This window comes from Apium graveolens, chromosome 7, assembly GCF_009905375.1.
Source record: "Apium graveolens cultivar Ventura chromosome 7, ASM990537v1, whole genome shotgun sequence".
NCBI lineage: Eukaryota > Viridiplantae > Streptophyta > Magnoliopsida > Apiales > Apiaceae > Apium > Apium graveolens.
The window spans coordinates 100,256,520-100,262,945 of record NC_133653.1 but is presented as its reverse complement, the minus strand read 5'-3'; the positions used below and the strand labels follow the sequence as shown (position 1 = coordinate 100,262,945).

The 6,426-nt window shown below is 41.1% G+C and overlaps 1 non-coding gene across 1 annotated transcript; it reads right to left on the bottom strand.

Annotated features, from left to right (window-relative positions):
• Positions 1-2,771: 2,771 nt before the first annotated feature.
• Positions 2,772-2,877, bottom strand: LOC141675664 (small nucleolar RNA R71). Its single transcript, XR_012556306.1, has one exon. It is a non-coding gene; the product is annotated as a small nucleolar RNA R71 (small nucleolar RNA).
• Between the last annotated feature and the right edge of the window lie 3,549 nt (positions 2,878-6,426).

Sequence of the window (6,426 nt, the reverse complement as noted above, 5' to 3'; positions counted from 1 at the left end):
CCTCTTCATGATATGCCTATTATGTCTCAACAGAATCCTCATGCACATTTTGCAAACATGCCATATGTTAATAATCCTTATTTTGCTGCATTCAGTATGCCTCAAATACCATACAACATGCCTATGTGGAATAATATGTTTGCACAATCTGTGCCTTATCAAATTCAACCAAATGTGCTAAATGACTCTGTGACTAACCCTACACTTCAACCAACCACATCTGAGACCAAGGTTGACCTAAAGTTACCTAAGTCAAAAGATGTAGGAGGTATGAAGTCTAGGAAAAAGACTAACAAGGCTGGACCCAAGGAAACTTGGGTACCAAAATCAACTTGATTTGATTTTGTTGTGTGCAGGGAAAAAGAAGGAATCTATGGTACTTAGACAGTGGTTGTTCAAGGCACATGACAGGAGATTTCACCCTGCTCACAGAGTTCAAGGAGAGAGTTGGCCCTAGCATAACCTTTGGAGATGACAGCAAAGGATTCACTATGGGATATGGCTTGATTTCAAAAGAAAATGTCATCATTGATGAAGTTGCATTAGTTGATGGTCTCAAACACAATCTATTGAGCATCAGTCAACTATGTGATAGAGGGAATACTGTTTCCTTCAATTCTGAAGCCTGTGTTGTCACAAGTAAGAAGGATAACAAAGTGGTTCTAACTGGAGTTATGATAAGTGGCATTTTATACCACTTAGAACGTCTTAAAATGGCTTAAATTGGTGTTTTGAAATCAAGTATTTTGTGTATTTGATGCGTTTTTCTAGTGTTTATGCATTTCAGGGTATTAGTTGCATTTCGGGGGAGGAATCATCAAGAATAAGCCTTGGCATGTGTTCACCATTGCGAGAGGAAAGAAACGGGCAGATTACGGCGAAGAAACGGAGCAAAATCAGATTTTTTCCAGTAGAGGTCTGAGCGCCCGCTCAGCATTGCTGAGCGGCCGCGCAGCAAGCTGAGCGCCCGCTCAGCTATGCTGAGTGGCCGCGCAGGGTCGGGGAAAAAGATATATTATTTCAGGACTTCTACTTCTGTTTGGTTTCCACTTCTATGTAATCTGAGTTTTATGGGACTATTATATAAGTAGATTTGAGACGTTTTCACAAGTGTGGATTGAAGAAGATCGTGTTTTTACGCAAGGAGCGAAGGAGATAAGGAAGAAGACCGATTTAGCACACCACAACGAAGAGGAAGCATATTTTCTTGTGATTCTTATTTCTTTGTAACGTTGGATGCTAGTTTTCTTACTTTGAACTTATTTACTCTTGTGACGTACTCTGTTTTAATATAATTAGTTTAGTTATTATTTTCTTGTGTTTGTTTATCATGATTTCATATGAACCCATGATGACGATAAGTGCTATTATGGGCTAATCGTGATCATGGGGTTGTAACGGATTTACTATGGAATTCTTTAGTTAATTGTTTAATACCTTAGTGTGTGATGATTGTATGATATCTAGTATTGGTTGTACGTATTCGTCTTATGTGCGTCACGAACATATAAGATAGGGTGTTAATCTCTTATGAAGCGATGGTGGATCTCGAGATTTAGAACTTGCCATGCTAGCATAGGTTCATGTACGTTGTGCATGATTAGTAGGTAACTCTAACAGTTTTATTTGCCCTATGTAATCAAAAGGAATAACTTGCGCTTAAATCGTTGTGTTGTCAGTTTCTGTAGACATATAGGAACTCAACATAATTGATGACTATTCAACTTCTATCTTAATTGTGGATGCTTGGTAGAATGGTATTCGTACAATGAAAGTTGGCTTTTATCAGTTTTGTGTTATTCGATTAATATCATCACTGTCACATGCTAAAGGTAATAATAATGGCTATTGAAGGAAGTAATAATGAAGTTGTGATCTCATGAGTGTTTTATTATTGATAATTTGAAGTGTTAAGTAAGTGATTAATTAAGTAGTTAATTGTAGTTAATATTTAATCAACAATCTTAAGTGTTAGTGTCTTAACATTGAGAAGTAATCATACATTGGTGAGTGAGTTTAATTAGACAATAATATAGTCTGAGTCTCTGTGGGAACGAACTAGAAAGTATTCTATATTACTTGCGAACGCGTATACTTGCGTGAATATTAGTGCGTGATTTCTCCCTAACAAGTTTTTGGCGCTGCTGCCGGGGACTCGGCGTATTTGTTTAGTTTATGTACTTACCATCATTGGTCATTAGGACTCAGTGATTAGGACGTAGTAGTTAATTATTGTTTCCGGTTGTGTTTCAGGAACTTTAGCAAGCGTTTATGCAAACTCGTTCTCGTGCTCGCAAGAGGACTTTAGATACAGCTGAGGAGACAGACGAAGTTCTTGATATTCCGGAGAAGTTAGATTTTGAGGATTCGAATTCAGGAACTGATCGGAAAGAACCAGTAAACATGGGAGATCATATTGTTCAAGCTGATCCAGCTCTTATGGATTTTTCTCGGCCTAAAATTGATGACATTCAGTCAAGCATCCTTCATCCGCCTATTCAAGCTAACACCTTTGAAATCAAGCCGGGCACTATTCAGATGGTGCAGAATTCTGTTTCTTTTGGAGGAGCGGCAACTGAAGACCCCAACATGCACATAAGGAATTTGGTCGAGATCTGCAGCACTTTTAAGTATAATAGCGTGACTAATGAGGCTATCAAGTTAAGGCTTTTCCCATTCTCACTGAGGGATAAGGCTAAAGACTGGTTACATTCTGAACCAGCTGGGTCCATCACTACGTGGCAAGATCTTGCGCAAAAGCTGGGTCCATCACTCGAGGAGTGCTCTTACTCAGTTTGCGCAACAACCTACAGAATCTATGTGCGAGGCTTGGGAACGCTACAAGGAAATGTTGAGAAAATGTCCACATCATGGAATGTCGGATTGGATGGTGATCACTGGTTTCTATAATGGTTTGGGGGCCCAATCTCGGCCCATGCTCGATGCAGCAGCTGGAGGCGCCTTATGGGCTAAAAGCTATACTGAGGCGTATAATCTTATAGAGACGATGGCTGCAAATGAGCATCAAAACCCAACTCAAAGGATGACGTCAGGCAAGGTAGCAGGTATTCTGGAAGTTGATGCAGCCACCGCTATTGCAGCCCAGCTCCAAGCGCTATCAATGAAGGTTGATTCTTTGGCTACATATGGAGTTAATCAAATAGCTATGGTTTGTGAGCTTTGTGCAGGTTCTCATGCTACGGATCAGTGTTCTCTTGTCAACGAATCTATTCAGTATGTGAATAATTATCAGTGACAACAGCAGCCTGTGCCAGCGACCTATCATCCTAATAACAGAAATCATCCAAATTTCAGCTGGGGGAATAATCAGAATGCTATTCAGCCACCATATCAGCAAGGAGTGAGTAAACAGTTTAACCCACCTGGATTCCAGCAACCACAGCAGTATGCTACAAGGCAATCATATCCTCAACAGGGAAGTACAGCTGTACCTACTAGTGCTGATTTTGAGGAACTTAAGCTGTTATGCAAGAGTCAGGCGGTTTATATCAAGACCTTGGAAAATCAAATCGGTCAATTAGCCAATGCAGTGCTCAATCGTCAGCCTGGCACTCTTCCCAGTGACACGAAAGTACCAGGCAGGAAGGAAGCTAAAGAGCAAGTCAAGGCTATTACCTTAAGGTCTGGAAAAGTTGCTGATGCTGAAAAGGCAAAAGAAGGAGAAGCTGAAATTAGTGATGAAGAATCTAAGCAAAAGGAGAAAGCGGCGGAACCAAGGAAGACTACTGTTAAACACACTCTGCCTGAGGCTAATACAGGGGAGAAACAGCTCTATCCTCCACCACCTTTTCCTAAGAGATTGCAGTAACAAAAGCTGGATAGACAGTTCGGGAAGTTTCTGGAGGTGTTCAAGAAACTTCACATCAATATACCTTTCGCTGAGGCTCTGGAGCAAATGCCTAGTTATGCGAAGTTTATGAAGACTATTCTTTCAAGGAAGGTGAAACTGGATGACCTTGAAACCATTGCTCTCACGGAAGAATGCAGCGCTGTTCGCAGCAAAAGTTACCACCAAAACTGAAAGATCCAGGAAGCTTCACCATTCCTTGCACCATTGGCAATCTGACTTTTGACAAGTGCCTTTGTGATTTGGGAGCAAGCAATAATCTGATGCCGTTGTCGATCTTTAAAAAGTTGGATCTGCCTGATCCAAAACCCACATACATGTCTCTATAATTGGCTGATCGTTCAATTACTTACCCAAGGGGCATAGTGGAGGATGTGCTCGTCAAGGTGGATAAGCTCTTCTTTCCTGTAGATTTTGTTATTCTGGATTTTGAGGAAGATAAGAAGATTCCCATAATCTTGGGAAGGCCTTTCTTGGCTACTGGCCGTACCTTGATAGATGTGCAAAAAGGTGAACTTACTATACGGGTACAAGATCAGGATGTGACCTTCAACGTATTCAAGGTAATGAAATTCCCTACAGAAGATGAGGAGTGCTTAAAAGTGGATGTGATTGATTATGCGGTTACTTCAGAACTCGATCGCATGCTAATGTCTGATGCTTTGGAAAAGGCCTTATTGGGGGATTTTGACAGCGATGATGAAGATGGCAACAAGCAATTACAATATCTAAACGCTTCTCCCTGGAAGCGAAAGCTGGACATGCCGTTTGAATCTCTTGGTACTTCTGACCTCAAGAATGCTGAAGGAAAGCTCAAACCATCAATAGAGGAAGCACCTGCCTTGGAGCTCAAGCCATTACCTGAACACTTGAGGTATGCTTTTTAGGTGATTCATCTATGTTACCTGTTATTATTTCATCTGACCTTTCAGGTAGTGAGGAAGACAAGCTCTTAAGGATTTTGAGAGAATTCAAATCGGCTATTGGATGGACCATAACAGACATCAAGGGGATAAGTCCTTCATATTGTATGCATAAAATTCTGCTAGAGGACGGTAGTAAGCCGACTGTGGAACAGCAGCGAAGACTGAATCCCATCATGAAGGAGGTGGTGAAGAAAGAAATTCTGAAATGGCTGGATGCAGGCATCATTTATCCTATTTCTGACAGCTCGTGGGTGAGCCACGTACAATGTGTACATAAGAAAGGAGGTATCACTGTGGTCGCAAATGAAAAGAATGAGCTCATCCCCACTCGAACAGTTACAGGATGGAGAGTGTGCATGGATTATAGAAAATTGAACAAAGCCACAAGGAAGGATCACTTCCCTCTTCCGTTCATTGATCAGATGCTTGACAGGTTGGCAGGTCATGAGTATTTTTGTCTTCTGGATGGTTATTCAGGGTATAATCAGATTTGTATTGTACCAGAGGATCAGGAAAAGACTACCTTCACTTGTCCATTTGGCACATTTGCTTTTCGCAGAGTTTCGTTTGGGTTATGTGGCACCCCGGCCACTTTTCAGAGATGTATGATGGCTATATTCTCTGACATGATTGGAAATAATGTCGAAGTGTTCATGGACGACTTCTCTGTCTTTGGACATTCTTATGATGAATGTTTGAATAATCTGTGCGCCGTACTCAAAAGGTGTGTGGAAACTAATTTGGTGCTCAATTGGGAGAAATGTTATTTTATGGTGCGTGAAGGCATTATTCTTGGGCATAAGGTCTCTAACAAGGGTCTGGAGGTGGACAAGGCCAAGGTGGGAGTCATTGAAAATCTTCCACCACCTAATTCTGTGAAAGGAATCCGTAGTTTTCTTGGTCATGCGGGTTTTTATCGGTGATTCATCAAGGACTTTTCAAAGATATCTAAGCCGTTGCGTAATTTGCTTGAGAAAGATGTGCTTTTCAAATTTGATGATGAATGTTTGGCGGCATTCGAGACTCTCAAGAAGAGTTTGATCACTGCACCAGTTATTACAGCACCAGATTGGACAGAACCGTTTGAGATGATGTGTGATGCGAGTGATTATGTGGTAGGTGCAGTTCTGGGACAGCGCAAGAAATATCTCTTCCATGTGGTCTACTATGCGAGTAAGACTTTAAATGGGGCCCAATTGAACTACACCACTACTGAGAAGGAGCTTTTGGCTATAGTCTTTGGTTTCGAGAAATTTCGATCTTATCTACTTGGTACGAAAGTAACAGTATTCACTGATCATGCAGCTATTCGCTATCTGGTTTCCAAGAAGGATTCGAAGCCGAGACTCATTCGTTGGGTGCTTTTACTTCAGGAATTTGAGTTAGAGATCAAGGATAGAAAAGGTACTGAGAATCAAGTAGCTGACCATCTCTCTAGGTTGGAGAATCCCGATTCTACTTCACAAGATAGGACGTTAATCAATGAATCTTTTCCGGATGAGCAGTTGTTTGCAGTTGAGGAGGAAGAACCATGGTTTGCAGATATTGTAAACTATCTCGTCAGCAATGTAATGCCTCCTAATTTGACATCCGCTCAAAAGAAGAAGTTTCTGCATGAGGTGAAGTGGTATA